The sequence below is a fragment of the Leucoraja erinacea genome, chromosome 1 (genome assembly GCF_028641065.1).
Source record: "Leucoraja erinacea ecotype New England chromosome 1, Leri_hhj_1, whole genome shotgun sequence".
Lineage (NCBI taxonomy): Eukaryota > Metazoa > Chordata > Chondrichthyes > Rajiformes > Rajidae > Leucoraja > Leucoraja erinaceus.
In genome coordinates, this window is record NC_073377.1 from 110,730,051 (window position 1) to 110,749,188 (window position 19,138).

At 47.0% G+C, this 19,138-nt stretch overlaps 1 protein-coding gene across 5 annotated transcripts in view; it reads left to right on the top strand.

Moving 5' to 3' along the window:
• LOC129700722 (netrin receptor UNC5C-like) overlaps nucleotides 1–19,138 on the top strand; it is a 286,525-nt gene that overhangs the window by 56,356 nt on the left and 211,031 nt on the right. The gene's annotated exons all lie outside the window — the stretch shown is intronic.

Consider the following 19,138-nt stretch of genomic DNA (forward strand, 5'->3'; position numbering starts at 1 on the left):
TCCAGAGAAGCATGGTAGTGAGTTATGATTCCAGTCCAGGAACTAGAGAACTGGAGTATTAATTTGGAAAATATGAGTTCAAATCCCAGCACTGGAGATTGGGAATTTTAATTCAATTAATTAAATAAATGTGGAATTAAAAAAAAAAAATCATAGAACAGGATTGTTGCAAAAATCTACCTGGCTCACTATGTTTTTCTAGGCAGAAATTCTGCTAACCTCATCCCATCCGGCCTGTATGAGACTCCAGTCTAGATCCTAGATAGATGTGCAGGAAGGAGCTGCAGATGCTAGTTTATACCGAAAAGTGAAAACACAAAGTGCTGGAGTAACTTAGCGGGTCAGGCAGCATCTCTGGAGGAAAAGGATGGATGGATCTGTAGAGAAAGGCCTGGATACAGTGGATGTGGAGAGGATATTCCCAACAATGGGAGAGTCTACTCTAGGACTAGAGGTCATAGCCTTAGAATAAAAATGCATACCTTTAGAAAGGGATGTTTCCATTAGTGGGAGAGTCAAGGACCAGAGGCCACAGCCTCACAATAAAAGGACAGGAATCATATTTCTCCAGAGATACTGCCTGACCTTGCTGAGTTACTCCAGCACTTTGTGTCTATCATTCCTAGATGGTCAGCTGGGGGGTGGGTGATGGATGCCGGCAGCAGGAAACAGCTGGAATCTGCACAATTCAATATGGATACAACATGGAAACAAGCCCTTCGGCCTACCAAGTCCATTCCGACCATTGATCATTCGTTCATACATAGAAACATAGAAACATAGAAATTAGGTGCAGGAGTAGGCCATTCGGCCCTTTGAGCCTGCACCGCCATTCAATATGATCATGGCTGATCATCCAACTCAGTATCCCATACCTGCCTTCTCTCCATACTCCCTGATCCCCTTAGCCACAAGGGCCACATCTAACTCCCTCTTAAATATAGCCAATGAACTGGCCTCAACTACCCTCTGTGGCAGAGAGTTCCAGAGATTCACCACTCTCTGCGTGAAAAAAGTTCTTCTCATCTCGGTTTTAAAGGATTTCCCCTTTATCCTTAAGCTGTGACCCCTTGTCCTGGACTTCCCTAACATCGGGAACAATCTTCCTGCATCTAGCCTGCCCAACCCCTTAAGAATTTTGTACGTTTTCTATAAGATCCCCTCTCAATCTTCTAAATTCTAGAGAGTATAAACCAAGTCTATCCAGTCTTTCTTCATAAGACAGTCCTGACATCCCAGGAATCAGTCTGGTGAACCGTCTCTGCACTCCCTCTATGGCAATAATGTCCTTCCTCAGATTTGGAGACCAAAACTGTACGCAATACTCCAGGTGTGGTCTCACCAAGACCCTGTACAACTGCAGTAGAACCTCTCTGCTCCTATACTCAAATCCTTTTGCAATGAAAGCTAACATACCATTCGCTTTCTTTACTGCCTGCTGCACCTGCATGCCTACCTTCAATGACTGGTGTACCATGACACCCAGGCTCGCTGCATCTCCCCCTTTCCCAATTGGCCACCATTTAGATAATAGTCTGCTTTCCTGTTTTTGCCACCAAAATGGATAACCTCACATTTATCCACAATTATACTAGTTCTATGTTATCCCATTGTCTTATCCACCCCCTCCACCCTAGGGCTAGTTAAACCCACTTGTCTTTCGGAATTGGGAGGAAACTGGAGCACCTGGAGAATGTGTTACAGGGAGAACGTGCAAACATGCTGTCACAGGGAGAACGTGCAAACATCACACCCAGACACCACCCGAGGTCCGTATCGAACCAGTGACTCTGGCGGCTATGAGGCAGCAGCTCTGCCAACTGCGCCACTGTGCCACCCTGTTTTTAGATTTTTATCAAAAAAATTACTGTCTAAACTTCCATTGATCTATGATCCTCTAAAATACACAATTTGTGTGGGTTTCTGTCTCACAGTGTAAGAGACCCAAGTTCGATCCTGACTATGGGTGCTGTCTGTACGGAGTTCTCCCCGTGACCATGTGCGATTTCTCCCACACTCCAAAAAAGTGCAGGTTTGTAGATTAATTGGCTTTGGTAAAATTGTAAATTTCCCCTAAAGTGTAGGATAGTATTAGCGTTCAGGGTGATCGCTGGTCGGCACGGACTCGGTGGGTCAAAGTGCCTGTTTCCATGCTGTATCGCTGAAGTCTAAAGTAAAATCTAAAGCAGCCAAGGTCAGCATCAAACCTATGTCTCTGGCAGTGTGAGGCAGCGGCACTCCCGTGCCACACTGCTTCCAATTTAAATTCAAAAATTACTTTAGAGACTTTGCACTCTAGAGATACAGTGCAGAAACCGGGCCTTCAGCCCACTGAGTCATCACCGACCAGTGATCACCCCGTGCACTAGCACTCTCCTCCACACTAGGGACAATTTACAATTTTTACTGAAGCCAATTAACCTACAAACCTGCACTTCTTTGGCGTATGGGAGGAAACTCACACACACAGGGAAAACGTACAAACTCTATTTGTACAGACAACATTCGTGGTCAGGATCAAACCTGGCACAAACCTCTGACACGTGGATCTTTAACACATCCATCGATCGATGTTCCCCTTTAAAAAAAAACACAATTTGTGGGAGCAAGTTCCAGGTTCCCACTGCTCTCCGAGTGAGGTCAATAAATATATAAATTAGAATTACGGACGCATTGTGTGTTGTATGTCAACATACAACGTATGGCACTTGTTGTTCCCTCGAAGATGCCTTTGATACCTCAATGGTCCCCCAAACAGTAGGGCTGTAAAATGAAGACATGCACTTCATAGATTCCCCACTAATATTACTTGACGGGAGTATGAAGTGAGCATTTTGACCTTTGCCCAGATGGCCACCTATTTAGCCCTGCCTTTCCTTTCATTAAACACCATCTGCGATGTTGCCAGACAAAGAGCCCATTGTGCCCTCCAGAATGCAATTGATACGACATCCCCCTTAACACTGATCAGGCTTCTCACAGGCATTCTTGTCGTCTTTCAAGATTGGATGTCTATAGAAGCGGCTTGGCTTGTGCGCTCCAAAGCCTTGTTAATTCCACGAGACTGCTCCTGTGGATAAACTCTTGACTCAAAGTGGCTGTGGGTGAAAAGGAAGCAAAAGAGGCCACTAGTCTGTCAACAAAGATCTCCCTGTCTCGCCCAGCTCCATTACCTGATTAGCTGCAACTTTCAGCACTGGGTTAGAAGGAATGTTTAACTTGTCTAATGTACAAATCAGAGGTTTTTGATTCAGTTGGGTAACAGAAAGATCAATTGTTCAGAAAGACACAAAATGCTCGAGTAACTCAGCAGGTCAGGCAGCATCTCTGGAGAAAACCTCTGCGAATTTCTCCACTGCGAAATCAGATCAATGGTTCAACGGTTCTTTATTATCATGTGTACAGATGTACAGTGAGATTCAGTTTTTGCACACAGTTCAGTAAAGTATTGCCATATCTAAGCACAATCTCCAATTAGTACATAGTATACGGAAATAGTCCACTGCGATCCCGTTTTGGCGCCATTTGCAAAGTCCAGTCCAGTCCGCACGCTTAGTCCAGGTGTGCCCCAGACTGCTGTCGGGCCTCCAGCCGTCGCCTCCATCTGGATCATCCAGTGAGCCATCGTCCCTCTCCTCGCCTGGCCACCTTCAGCCTTTGTCCTCCTCTCCACTTCTCCGATCCTGGGGGGACGGGCAGAGGCCGGGCTCGGCGGCTCCCTCTACAGGCTGTGGCCTGCCATCTCCAGTCTTCCAACAAGATCATGGCACCTTGAGTTTGTGCAGATAGCTTTATTGGTTATACCTGCCACCTGCCCATGAAAGTATAACCTTTATCCATTTTACAAAGTCTAATTTAGTTTAGAGATACCACATGGAACAGGCCCTTCGGACTACCGCGCCCATGCCCACCGTTGATCACCCGTTCACACAGTCATTTAGTCAACTTTGATCAAGAAGGCTCATCAGCGTCTCTTCTTCCTGAGGAGACTGAAGAAGGTCCATCTGTCTCCTCAGATCCTGGTGAACTTCTACCGCTGCACCATCGAGAGCATCCTTACCAACTGCATCATAGTATGGTATGGCAACTGCTCTGTCTCCGACCGGAAGGCATTGCAGAGGGTGGTGAAAATTGCCCAACGCATCACCGGTTCCTCGCTCCCCTCCATTGAGTCTGTCTAAAGCAAGCGCTGTCTGCGGAGGGCGCTCAGCATCGCCAAGGACTGCTCTCACCCCAACCATGGACTGTTTACCCTCCTACCATCCGGGAGGCGCTACAGGTCTCTCCGTTGCCGAACCAGCAGGTCGAGGAACAGCTTCTTTCCAGCGGCTGTCACTCTACTCAACAACGTACCTCGGTGACTGCCAATCACCACCCCCCCCCCCGGACACATTATTATTTATTCAAATCGTTTGCTATGTCGCTCTTCAAGGGAGATGCTAAATGCATTTCGTTGTCTCTGTACTGTACACTGACAATGACAATTAAAATTGTATCTGAATCGGAATCTGAATCCTTTGACCCACACTTGGCCTGATTTCTGCAGCTAGTTAATCACATTTTAAATTATCCTTGGGTGTCTGCTTTATAAAATATGCATTGGTATTACAAATACTGGAGGGCAGAGCCTTAGGGTGCGAGAGGCAAACTTTAAGATGGTGCAGGACAAGTTTTTTTACCCAGAGGGTGGTGAATGCCTGGAACACGCTGCCAGAGGTGGAGGTGGAGGTGGAGGCAGATATGATTTATCATATTGTTCACAGTGTACCATGTTTACATATTCTGTTGTGCTGCAGCAAGTAAGAATTTCATTGTTCTATCTGGGACATATGACAATAAAACACTCTTTTGATTTTTTCCCCAGGAGGGAAATATCAAAGACTAGAGGACATAGTTTTAAGGTGAGAGGGGCAAAGTTTAAAGGAGATGTGCGGGGCAAGTTTTTAACACAGTAGGTGGTGGGTGCCTAGAATGCGCTGCTAGGCCTGTTGGTGGAGGCAAGTACGATAGTCTTAAGGGACTTTTTGATAGGTGCCCAGGGGTGGATTTGGATCATGTGCAAGATAAGAGTTAGTCTTGGCCATCATGTACCTGTGCTGAATATTCTATGTTTTAGAGATTACAGTTTTTACTATTTGAATAGTTTTATTTTGGTTATTCAGCATCACTAAAAATTGTGGATTTCATTTCTGGATATTGAGCTCTAAATGAGTTTCAAAAGAGAAAGATCTGAGTAACTGTGCGGGAGAAATGTTTGTAACGTTTTTGGTCAGGACCCTTCTCAGACTGATTGTGAGGTGGGGGGTGCGGGGGGTGCGCTGCTAGGCCTGTTGGGAAGAGAGGTAAGGGACAGATAGTGGCACTTGAGCACTTTTTGATTCTCATGGATATTCAGGAATGGTGGGATTTGGCACAATGTGCAGGCAGATAAGAGTTAGTCTTGGCATCATGTACCTGTGCTGAACTATTCTATGTTTTATGCAGATAATAACTCAATTGAGATTACAGTTTTACTATTTGAATTAGCAGAGATGATTCACAACCAATTATTTTGGTTATTCAGCATCACTAAAAATTGTGGATTTCATTCCTGGATATTGAGCTCTAATTCGCAGGGATTTATGAGCAAGAAGTCAGAGGTAAGACAAGAAACAAAGATCTGGAGTAACTCAGCGGATCAGGCAGCATCTCTGGAGAACATGGATATGTGACGTTTTTGGTCAGGACCCTTCTTCAGACTGATTGTGAGGTGGGGGGTGCGGGGGTTGGGAAAGTTGGGAAGAGATGTAGGGACAGCCCCAGCATTCTCTCTATTCCTCCCCCACCTAATTCGCACAAGCTTCTCATTTTCACCCTACAAACAGCTGGCAATGGCCTGTTTCCTTTATCATCGTTACTTTTTTGCACATCTTTCATTCATTGTTCTTGCCCTTGGAGCTAATCACCCCCATCACCTGTTCCTCCAATGTAACCCGTTCGCCCAACGCAATATTCCACCACTCACCCATAGCCCCCAAATGTGCAGGCGCGGCTTATTTCCCCTCATCCCCCAACACTCCCTCCTCCTCCTCTTCACCCTCCCTCTTGCCTCCCCTCACTTCTTCCCCTGTTCCACTCCCTCCTTCACCTCTTCCTCCCTCTCCTTTCCCCTACCCTCAGTCACTCCCTCCCACCCTCCATAACCCATCTCCCCTCCCCACCCCCCTGACCTCTTGGGCCCCGTTTCCCCAACGCAACCCGTTTCCACCATTCACCCGGTCCCCCAATGCAACCTGTTCCCCCAATGCAACCTGTTCCCCAACATAATCAATCCTTCCCACGTGGGGGGGGGGGGGCAAAAATCTCACTCTCCTCCTCACTCCCCTTGAAGCTGCTGATCCCATTGTCTCTCTGTCACCTCTCCCTCCCTCCCTCCCTCTCCTTTTCCCTACCCTCAGTCACTTCCTCCATCACCTCTCCCCTTTCGCACTCCCCCACTAAAGACACAGTTTAAATAACATTTCTCCTCCCATCGCCCACTCCGTTAACTCTCATCGCTTGTGTATTGGCAGCAGAGATCACATTGTGATGTCATTTTCGGTTGTCGGAATCTTCACGGCAGCGTGTGCCTGAGATCCCATTGTGATGGGAGGAGTGTGAGATGCCATTGTGACATCATCACTGGAAGCTGCTAGAAAAGTCTCACTCTCACAGTCGGTTATTATTCTCAAAGTTGGCTTCATTAAAACTTTAAATATCAATAACATGAAATAAACATGTGGAGAACCTTGATACGAACGACCACTGGAAAAAGCTGAGCAAGATTCTGCAAAAAATGTTTGCGCTACTGTGTACCATTTTGGCGCAGCTCCTGAGAACACAGGCAGACAGACAGACAAGTTGAGACTTTTAATAGTATATAGATATACAGCATGGGAGCAGGTTCTTTGGCCCACTGAGTCCACGCTGACAATTGATCACCCTTTCACACTAGGTCTATATTGTCCCATTTTCTCATCCATTCCCTACACACTAGGAACAATTCACAGAGAGCGAATTAACCTGCAAAACCGGCACGTCTTTGGTATGTGGGAGAAAACAGGAGCGCCCAGAGAACACCCACATGGTCACAGGGAGAACATGCAAACTCCATACAGGCAGCACCTGAGATCAGGATCAAACCTGGGTCTCTGCCACTGTGAGGCAGCAGCCCTACCAGCTGTATTGCTATGCCCCCCCCCCCCCCCCCCCCCCCCCCATGATTGCCATCATCTATTGCCCACCCCTTGTGATGTTTGAATATAATGGGGCCAAATCAGAATAAACTAAATTGGTGTGAAGTTATATATTGTTATATAATAGCTGGGACAGATGGAGAAGTCAGATGTATGAACATATTCATTTGTGGTCATCATCATTAATATTTAGTGCAGGTTAGTTTATTATTGGCACATGTGCCGAGGTACAATGAAAAACTTTTTTATTTGCATGCTTTGTTATCAGTCATCCACAGCCAACAATGGACCATTGTGTGCTCCACATTTCATGAGTCATTGATGCAGGCTCTGCTTTGTTCTGTACCTCCCCATACCTCCAGTGTCCCCCCCTCCCCAACTTACTCTGATGAAGGGTCTCGAAACGTCCTCTTCTCAGAGATGTGGCCTGATCCACAGATTTACTCCAGCATTTTGTGTCTATCTTCAGCACATTATTGATTTCTCTCACCTCAAATAACCCTTCCATTTCCTTTTGCTCCGTCCCTCCCCCAGCCTAGTCATCGTACTAGTTTTACTGATGGTATTCCTTCATTATCAACTCCTTCACAGCCAACAATGGACCATTGTGGGCTCCATCTTTCCTGGGTCATCGGTGCTAGCTCTGATTTGTTCTGTACCTTCACATACCTCCAGTTTCCCTCCCCTCTGACTCTCATTCTGATGAAAGATCTTGACCCGAAACGTCACCTAGTCCTTTTCTCCAGGGATGCTGCCTGACCCGCTGAGTTACTCCAGCATTTTGTATCTATCTTCAGTATTCCATGACACCTAGCCCATTCAGAACTATCGACTCTGAGGCACTTAAAAAAGATAACATTGATTCAGTAGAATCAATAAAGAGGGACTATTCCTTCTGGCAGTAAAATGCCGATCAAGAATGCACTATATTGTTGAGCAATTAGTAGTGTATTTGGGACTCATTAATTCCCACAAAGACCAGTAGAAATCTGAAACTTGCTTCCTCCAGACATTGATGAGTCTGTTGATGATTTCTAAACTGGGAACAAGATACTGTTGTGAGGAGATCGGATCAATAGTCGGTAACTGCAGATTATCCATGATCCATTATATCAGCAGAAATAGGCAGACACAAAATGCCGGTGTAACCCAGCGATTCAGGCAGCATCTCTGGTAAAAAGGAGCAGGTGACGTTTTGAGTTGGGACCCTCCTTCAGAATGAAAGTTGAGTTGGGGGTGGGGGGGGGGAGGGGGAAATTAACCAGAGGCACAAAAAACCCAGAACAAATCGGAGCCAGCAACCGGACCTCAGGAAGGGTGGAGTCCTTAATAGCCCATTGTTAGCAGGGGAAGGTGTGCTAGCAAGAGTGATACAAGGATGTGAATTAGTAGGACTACTAGGGTGGGGGAAGAAATTCAGAAATTACTTGAAAGTAGAGAAATCAATGTTCATTCTGCTGGATTGTAAGTTGCTCGTGAAACATGAGTGAACGTTACTCGAGGGTAAGGAGAGGGATTGGATATCCATGCATTTCGATGAACAAGGTCTGATTAGGGATAGTCAGCAAGGTTTTGTACATGGGAGGTCATTCTCACAAATCTGATTGAGTTTTTTGATGATGTGACCAAAAAGGTTGATGAGAGCAGAGCTTCAGATGTTGTATTAATGGATTTCAGTAAGGCATTCAAAGAGGTTCCGAATGTTAGGCTGCTCTGGAAGGTTAGATCGCATAGGATCTAAGGAGAGATAGTTCAATGGATAGAAAATTGGCTTCATGAAAGGAAGCAGAGGGTGATGGTGGAAGGTTGCTTCTCGGACTGGAGGCCCGTGACTAGTGGTGTGCCTCAGGGTTCGGTGCTGGGCCCATTGCTGTTTGTCATATATATCGATGATTTGGATGAGAACGTACATGGCATCATTAGCAAGTTTGCAGATGACGCAAACATAGATGGTATTGGAGATAGTGAAAATGGTGCGGGTATTGCAAGTCGGTGCAGACGCGGAGGACTGAGGGGCCCGTTTCTGCACTGTAGCTAAAATAAAAGCAGTGAAAACTCAAATATTGAACGTCTCCAAGAACAAAACTAGCCAAACTATGTTATACGGTTTAAATCTCAGTATCTGTTTGTTTCTGGCACGTGAACTATTTTGCTGAAGTTATGAAGGCTTCTTTGTTTAAAGCCAAACAAATGATCTATTAGAACATTTTTTTAAAAGCAATTGTAATCAAAATTTGAATTTGATGCTTACTGAGTAAAGATTAGATTGGCCAACAAAAGGGATATTGTTCTTTTCAGCAGGCCCTATGGGTGGTGGATGGTGAAAGAACAGTGTGGAGTATTCCTTGTCTATAAGATGGATGGCCTCTCAATCAATAGGCTGTGCTGTCAGCTGGTTGTAGGGTCCGTAGAGCCAGGACACAGGCCTGCATTCTCACGTTGCCCCGGGAGCGCCAATCTGTCCCCGCTGACTTAGCAGGATGCCCACAGCGGGGCAGGTGGGGGGGGATCGCTGACGTCTCATCCCAGCATTTGAATTCCACCCATTGTTCGGACCGGACCCATTATCCGTCACTCACTCCCAGGGAATCCCGCCCGCTCTCCCCATCTCTGGCATCTGCAGCGCACTCTAGCACTTGGCAAGTGGCTGTGATGGAACTTGGGAGATGAAACCAAGGGCATCTGTGCTATACTGCTTTGCCAGTGCTCGTAATGGCCTTGACGCTCAGCGATGGATTCTAAAGACCTGAATGAAATGACTCCATTTATTATTCCACAATAGCGGAATCCTTGGAACTTGCAGTCGATTGTTTGCTGTTCTCATTTGTCGCAGAGAGAGTTCGACACCGAATCAAGCACAAACACGTCTGTCTTCAAGACAGGGAAAGAGTACAAGAGAGTCACGAGCGTTTAATTGTCATTTAATTGCTATCTTTAATTTAGTTTATTACTGTCACGTGTACTGAGGTGCAGTGAAAGCTTTGGTTTGCGTGCTATCCAGTCAAAGAAAATGATTATAATCAAGACATCCACAGTGCATAGATAAAGGATAAAGGGTACAACGTCTAGAGCAGGGATTGGTAACCAACGGCCCCCGGGCCGAATGCGGCCCGTAACCAAAAATCATCCGACCTGCAGGCCGATTCTTTTTCCTGTAAACATCCGGCCCACCGAGCACGGTCGAGCGCGGAGCTCTGGCTGTACCGCGTACTGCGCAAAGCCGCCGGCCCAGCCGCGCACCTTCTGTGAACACGCTTAAGAAAGAACTGCAGTTGCTGGAAAAATCGAAGGTAGACAAAAATGCTGGAGAAACTCAGCGGGTGAGACATGCAAGGATTGCATGAGGCTGCCTCACCTCCTGAGTTTCTCCATCATTTTAGTCTACCTTCTGTGAACATGTGGTTTGATGCCGGCCATCCGGGGTGGGATGGGGGCAGGATCCACGTGTACACGTGATAGATGAGGCCCGCCATCCGCTCACAGACATGCGTCCTATGCAGAACAAGGTTGCGACCCCTGGTTGAGAGCAAGGTAAAGGTCGATGAAAGATATTCAAGGGTCTCCAATGATGGGAGGCCAGGGACCGCTCTGGTTGGTGAGAGGGCCACAAAGTTTCCAGATAACAGATGGGAAGAAATTGTCCCTGAATCTGGAGGTGTGCATTTTCACACTTCTGTACATCTTGCCAGATGGAAGAGGGGAGAAGTGGGAGTGACCGGGGTGCGACTGGTCCTTGATTATGCTGGTGGCCTTGCCAGAGGCAGCGTGAAGTATAGATGGAATCAATGGAAGGGAGGTTGGTTTGTGTGATGCTCTGTGCTCTCTGCAATTTCTTGCGGTCTCAGATGGAGCAGTTCCCAAACCAAGCTGTGATGCATCCTGATAAAATGGCGAATGTGAATAAGTTGGTGAGAGTTTTTGGGGACATGCTGAACTTGTAGAGTTCAGGAAGTAGAGGCGTTGCTGTGCTTTCTTGGTTGCAGCTTCGATGTGGCAGGTCCAGGACAAGTAGGTGGTGATATTTATCCTCAGGATCTTGTAGCTTTCAACCATCTCAACTTCAGTGCCATCAGTGTTTGTCGTCTGTGCAGCGTCACTTCCTGAAGCCAAACACAATCTCTTGCTGACATTGAGGGAGAGATTGTTGTCATGGCACTGCCACTGCACCGCTGTGCCGCCCGAATGAAATAGAGGCCAATTTTAATTGGCATTCAAGGCTGGTCTCAGATTACCTGGGTGAAGGCGATGCCAAGACAAGAGAGTTTAATTGTCATCAACAATGGGATTGGAACAATTCTTACTTGCTGCAGCTTTACATTACCGTAACTACCTAATAAATAAATATACAGAATTTGGGCGGCACGGTGGCGCAGCAGATGAGTTATGCCCCTGTCCCACTTAGGAAACCTGACCGGAAACCTCTGGAAACTTTTCGCCCCACCCAAGGTTTCCGTGCAGTTCCCGGAGGTTGCAGGTGGTTGCCGGAGGTTGCAGGTAGTGGAAGCAGGTAGGGAGACTGACAAAAACCTCCGGGAACCTCCGGGAACAGCACGAAACCTTGGGTGGGGCACAAAGCCTCCAGAGGTTTCCGTTCAGGTATCCTAAGCGGGACAGGGGCATTACTGCTTAATAGCGCTTGAAGCGCTGGGGACCCGGGTTCGATCCCGACTGGTAACGCTGTCTATACGGAGTTTGTACGTTCTGCCCATGACTACGTGGGTTTTCTCCGAGATCTTCAGTTTCCTCCCACGTACAGGATTGTTGGTAAATTGGCTTGGTATAAATGTAAATTGTCTCTAGTGTGTGTAGGATAGTGTTAATGTACGGGGATCGGTGCAGACTCAGTGAGCCAAAGGGCCTGTTTCTGCTCTGTATCTCTAATCTAAACTAAACTAAACTAAACTAAACAATAGTTTGCAACAGACTATTATTATTATTGCACTATATTTGTTTTTTATTGAGTATGAGTACATGTGTATACACACACTGGACTTTTTTTCCTTCTCCCGTTATGTACTGTGTTTACATATTCTGTTGTGCTGCAGCAAATAAGAATTTCATTGTCCTATCTGGGACATATGACAATAAAACTCTCTTGACTTGACTCTTGGTTAGCTTAGTTTAGAGATACAGTGCAGAAACAGGTCCTTTGGCCCACCAAGTCTGCGTCGACCAGTGATCGCAGTACATTAACACTGTTCCACACACGCGAGGGACAATTTACAATTTTACCTAGCTAATAAACCTACAAACCTGTACGAGTTTGGGATGTGGGTAGAAACCAGAGGACCTGGGGAAAATCCATGCAGGTCACGGGGAGATCGTACAAATTCCGTGCAGGCAAACACCTATGGTGTGGATCGAACCCGGGTCTCTGGCGCTGCAAGCACTGTAAGGCAGCTACTCTACCATGGCGTCAATGTTCGCCAAATAATCAACAACACAATAATGTTTGTTAACCAAACCACAATATTGCAAACTGAAGTACGTTGTCAAAATGTCAGGTCGTTGGAAAGGGTGTAGAGAAAATTTACAAGGATGTCGGCAGAAAGCAAGGGCTTGAGCTATAAGGAGCAGTTGCGCAGGCTAGGACTTTATTCCTTGGAGCACAGGAGGATGAGGTGTTATCTTAAAGTGGTGTATAAGATCATGAAAGGAATAGTTCAGGTAAATGTATGGAGCCTTTTACCCAGAGTGGGCAAATCAAGAACCAGAGGACATAGGTTTAAGGTGAGGGGGGACAGATTTAATAACAACCAGAGGGGTGACCTTTTTACACAAAGGGTATGAAACAAGCTGCCAGAGGAGGTAGTTGAGGCAGGTACTATCGCAACATTTAATAAACATTTAGATAGATACATGGATAGGACAGGTTTAGAGGGCTAAATGCAGGCAGGTGAGACAGGTGTAGATGGGGTATGTTGGTCGGTGTGGGCAAGATGGGCCAAAGGGCATGTTTCCATGCTGTGTGACTATGACTCTACATAATGCTAGCTAAACAATGTCCGTAGTTTACCACTCCTGAGGTATGGTGTGTAGTGTGGTTCGAGTGTCTAATGATAGATACAGACATGGATAGAGTGGATGTGGGGAGGATGTTTACACTAATGGGAGAGTCTAGGACCAGTGGCCAGAGTCTCAGAATAAAAGGACGTACCTATAGAAAGGAGATGAGGAGGAATTACTCTTGCCAGAGGGTTGTGAAACTGTAGAATTCATTGCCACAGACGGCTGTGGAGGCCAAGTCAATGGGTATTTTTAAAGCAAGGATTGTCAGGTTCTACATTAGTACAGGTGTCAGAGGTTATGGGGAGTTGGCAGGTGAATGGAGTTTGAAAAGAGAGATAGAGCAGCCATGATTGAAGGCAGAGTAGACTGGATGGACCGAATGGCCTAATTTTACTCCAATACCTTATGATCATGATCAATGGAACAAAGCTGTTCTTGAATGTGGAGTCATGGTTCTCAGGCTCCTGTACCTTTTTCCTGATGGTAGCAGTGAAGTGAGAGCATGGCCAGGGTGGTGTAGGTCCGTGATGATATTGGCTGCCTTCTTGAGACCGTGTCTTCCGTAGATTCCCCTGACAAAACCCTTGTTTGAAGGTAAAATGCAATCTGTGTCGTATAGAACATAGCACAGGAACGGGCCGTTCAGCCCACAATGTTTGTGCCAAGCATCATGCAAAGTTAAACTGATCTCATCTGCCTGCACATGATCCATATCCCTCGGTTCCTTGCATCACAAACCTGTATGTCTGTGGAGTGTGGGAGGAAATCGGAGCACCCAGAGAAAACCCCACGCGGCCACAGAGAGAACGTACAAACACCGCACAGACAGCATCCATAGTCAGGATCGAACCCGGGTCTCTGGCGCTGTTAAACGCCCCGTCCCACGGTACAAGTTCATTCCAAGAGCTCTCCCGAGTTTTAAATAGATCAAATTTGTGGTAAGCACGGAGAATGAACGTAGCAGTCTCTTAGCGGCTCGTTACGCTAACGGCAGGTCAACACGTTGAAAAATGTCCACTAGAGCCCCGAGTACTGACAAGTGGCCATTACCGCAAATCTCCGAGTTGGAATCAGGGCAAACTCGGGAGAGCTCTTGGAATGAACGCGTACCATGGGACAGGGCTTTAAGGCAGCAACTCTACCACTGCGCCACTGTGTAGTGCAGTATTATGCAGGTGCTGACTGCATGCACAATTATGCATCCATAGATGAAAGGGTACAGTTATTATACATCGCAGAGGCAGATTCTACCTCAGATGTGACAGAGGAGGTTATAATAAGAGAGAAAGTTAATCGGAATTGTCCACGGAATTCAACTTTTTAATGTATTGATGATTCAGCAAGGAAACGCAGACGTGAAATTACAGATTATAAATCATTTAAATTCCATAACTTTGCAAATGGTTTTCTTTCAGTTCAAAGGTTTAAGATTGAATTATCTTGCTTGTTACAAATCCAGAGAAAATTCACCCTTTTCACTACTGCCCACAGAGTAGGACATTTGGAAAAGTAATTATACGTCTTGCATTAATATATAATTGGGTTTAAATTTAATAGTCATTGTCATACAATGTGGAAACAGACCCTTTGACCCAACTTGCCAGCACTGACCAACATGTCCCATCTACACTGACCGACATGTCCCATCTACACTGACCAGCCTCTCCCATCTACACTGACCAACCTGTCCTATCCATGGACCTGTCTAAATGTTTCTTCAACACTGCGATACTACCTGCAGCTCGTTCCGTATATCCACCACCCTTTAGGTGAAAAACTTACCCCTCAGGTTCCTCTTTAATCTTTCTCCACTCACCTTAAACCTATGTCCTCTGGTTCTCGATTCCGCTTGTTGATAAAGTTGATAACATGAGAATGGATTGTCTATTACTGGTAATCTTCTTGCTTATTCATCATTCTTAGTAAAAGCTGCCCTCTGGTAATGAAATCACTTAAATTAAATTGGTTGTTAACCCTCCTGCTTCACAGAGAGCAGCCGTTCATCAGCCAGTCATTAGCCAGAGGTCCCTGCACAGTACTCACGGAGTGCTACATTGTCCGAACTGCCTTCTTATAGATGAAGCATTAACCGCAAGGCTGGGGTTCTACGTAGAAACATAGAAAATAGGTGCAGGAGTAGGCCATTCGGCCCTTCGAGCCTGCACCGCCATTCAATATGATCATGGCTGATCATCTAACTCAGTATCCCATACCTGCCTTCTCTCCATACCCCCTGACCCCTTTAGCCACAAGGGCCACATCTAACTCCCTCTTAAATATAGCCAATGAACTGGCCTCAACTACCTTCTGTGGCTGAAAATTCCACAGATCCGTGATCTGTGTAAAATATCCCACGGCACTACACTATTTCGAAGCGGGTGGCAGAGTGGCACAGAGGTGGAGTAGCTGCCTCACAACGCCTGAGACCCAGGTTCGATCCTGACTATGGGTGCTGCCTACACGGAGTTTACACGTTCTCCCTGTGACCACATGGGTTTTCTCCGGATGCTCCGGTTTTCCCCCACACTCCAAATACGTACAGGCTTGTAGATTAATTGGCTTCCGTAAATTCTAAATTGTCCCTAATGTGTCGGATAGTGCCCGTGTACGGGGTGATCGCTGGTAGCGCAGACTCGGTGAGCCGAAGGGCCTGTTTCCCACGCTGTATCTCAAAAACTACAACTAAAAAACACTACACTCTTCCAAAGAACAAGAAAATTCAGCCTGATATTAATCCTTCAACACACCTCACTGTAGGCATTGTAGACACATGGAGCTGTAAATGCTGATATACAAAAGATGACGCAAAGTGCTGGAGTAACTCGGCAGGTCAAGGCAGCATCTCTGGAGAACATGGATGGTGACGTTTCGGGTCGAGGCCCAGTCTGACCAAGGGTCCTAACTTGTTAAGCTGCCTATCCATGTTCTCCAGTGACACGGCCTGACCCATTGAGTTACTCCAGCACTCTGTGTCTTCTTTCGCTGTAAGCATTGCTGTTTGTGCGAGGGTTTGGGTTACCAAATTGCTATTTTTGATTGATTAATTGCAAGACACAGCATGGAGACAGGCACTTTGTCCCACTGTGTCATAAGTTCATAAGGTCATAAGTGATAGGGGTAGAATTAGGCCATTCGGCCCATCAAGTCTACTCCATCGTTCAATCATGGCTGATCTGTCTCTCCATCCTAACCGCATTCCCCTGCCTTCTCCCCATGACTCCATGTCCACTCTCATCTGCGCTTGGTCTCGCCGATATATAGTCCACACCTGGGACAACGGATGCAGTAGATTATTGTATATTGTTTGGATGATCTGCAATGTGCAAACAATGTCATCAGGTGGAAAATAGTTCTTTGATAGGGGTTTTGGTCTCCAAATCTGAGGAAAGACATTCTTGCCATAGAGGGAGTACAGAGAAGGTTCACCAGACTGATTCCTGGGATGTCAGGACTTGCATATGAAGAAAGACTGGATAGACTCGGCTTGTACTCGCTAGAATTTAGACGATTGAGGGGGAATCTTATAGAAACTTACAAAATTCTTAAGGGGCTGGACAGGCTAGATGCAGGAAGATAGTTCCCAATGTTGGGGAAGTCCAGGACAAGGGGTCACAGTTTAAGGATAAGGGGGAAATCCTTTAGGACCGAGATGAGAAAAACATTTTTCACACAGAGAGTGGTGAATCTCTGGAACTCTCTGCCACAGAAGGTAGTTGAGGCCAGTTAATTGGCTATATTTAAGAGGGAGTTAGATGTGGCCCTTGTGGCTAAAGGGATCAGGGGGTATGGAGAGAAGGCAGGTGCAGGACACTGAGTTGATGATCAGCCACGATCATATTGAATGACGGTGCAGGCTCGAAGGGCTGAATGGCCTACTCCTGCACCTATTTTCTATGTTTCTATGATTGCTAAGTGCGGCTGAAATTGTCCTAAGTTTGTGAAAGTTGCAAAACAAAAAACACTCTTTGGTGCACATCGTTTAAGCTGCTGGATTCTTTGTGGAGAGGGGTTGAATCTGCCAAAGTAATTTCCATCTCCCTTTCAGCAAGACTGAGTAGAGAGCTTATATCCAACACATTACAGAGAGCGGTTAGCCTGGATCAGAAGTGGTTCCAGGCAAAATGTCTGATTTCATGGCGTTGCCAACACACCGGGAATATTAACGAGGTTTGAAGCAGTGATTCCCCAGAGAACCTCTTAAACAGCTCTGCCTCCGGTGGTGTGTGACGTTCCTTCCTGGTGAGTGCTTTTAAGGTTTTGTGCTTGCTTGCATTTTAATTTTTTATTGTTGTGTTCTGTTAGTGTAACCTGCAGTTGACCCACACTGATGTGATTTGCAGCAGAGTCACACTTGGCCATTCCTCTTTCTCACCTTACTGATATTGGCCCACACATCCACCCATGTATCCTGGCAGCTCTTGGGGAATTCCTCTGTCAGCCTGACTCGCATCAACTCAAGTCGACAGCTATTGCACCCAGACTCCACCGTTTACTTCCCTCTTTCTGAGTTCTACCCAGGATAAAAGGGCGGCACAGTGGCACGGAGGTAGAGTCGCTGCCTTAGGTTTGATCCTGACTCAGGGCCGGATTTAGATGAAGAGAGGCCCTATGCTGTTCCACTTGTGAGGCCCCCTCTGCGTTGGTTTTCAGCGCTGGCGGCGAGGCAGCGACCGGACGGCCATGGCGGCCAAATCTCCCACAATTCAAAGCGAGGGAGAAAGTGCCCAGCGCCGACCAGTTGCCGTGGCAGTGCGCATGCGCAGGGCGGCCGATGATGTGCTGGCCGTGGTTGTGCGCATGTGCAGGGGAGAGGACATGCAGGCCGTAGCAGTGCGCATGTGCAGGGCGGCCTGCCGTGCCGGCGGATGAGGAGCGAGCGGAGAGCGGAGACGCGGACACGGATAGCGGGGGGGGAGATGGAGAGAGAGAGATAGAGAGGGGGGCCCGCCCAGAGTTGAACGGTAGGTGTCCTGCCTTGGCCGAAGGCCACCCTAGACCTCGAGGCCCTAGGCTTCAGCTTGTCCAGCTTATAGGTAAATCCGGCCCCATCCTGACTACAGGTGCTGTCTGTGCGGAGTTTGTACATTCGCCCCGTGAATGCGTGGGTTTTCTCCAGGTTTCCTCCCACACTCCAAAGACGTACAGGTTTACAGGTCAATTGGCTTTGGTAACATTTTTAATTGTCCCTAGTGTGTAGAATAGTGCCAGTGTAAGGGGTGATCGCTGGCCTGTACAGTGGGCTGAAAGGCCTGGGTCTCTGGTGCTGTAAGGCAGCAACTCTACCGCTGTGCCACTATGCCGCCCTAGTTCTATGTTATCTCATCCTAAACACTGGGAGCAATTCACAGAGGCCCAATTAACCTACTACCTTAACCTACTGGCGGCGGCGACCTGAATCCGGGGCTCGGCCGCGGGCCAGTGGACGACATCGTCGGGAGCTCGCAGGTCACAGGCTGGTGCCTGTTTTCCAGAGCTCCCGTGGCAACAGCTGCGTCCGCTGGACTGGAGGGCGGCAGCTTCGACCACCCCCGGGCCGCGGAACTTGAACCGCGGGACTGACTTACCATCGCCCGGTGGGGTATCGCCTCAGCGCAGAGGAAGAAGAGGAGGGAAGAGACAGTAACCCTAAGACTTTTGCCTGCATCACAGTGAGGAGGTGCTTGGTGAACTCACTGTGGTAGATGTGAATTTGTGTTTATTGTGGGTTGTTTATTATTGTATGTATGGCTGCAGGCAACGACATTTCGTTCAGACCGAAAGGTCTGAATGACAAATAAAGGATTCAATTCAATTTAACCTGTACATCATTGGAATATGGGAGGAAACTGGAGCACCTGGAGGAAACCCATGCGGTCACAGGGAGAACCTGCAAACATCACACAGACAGCATCCCATCTACCTAGTCAGGATCAAAC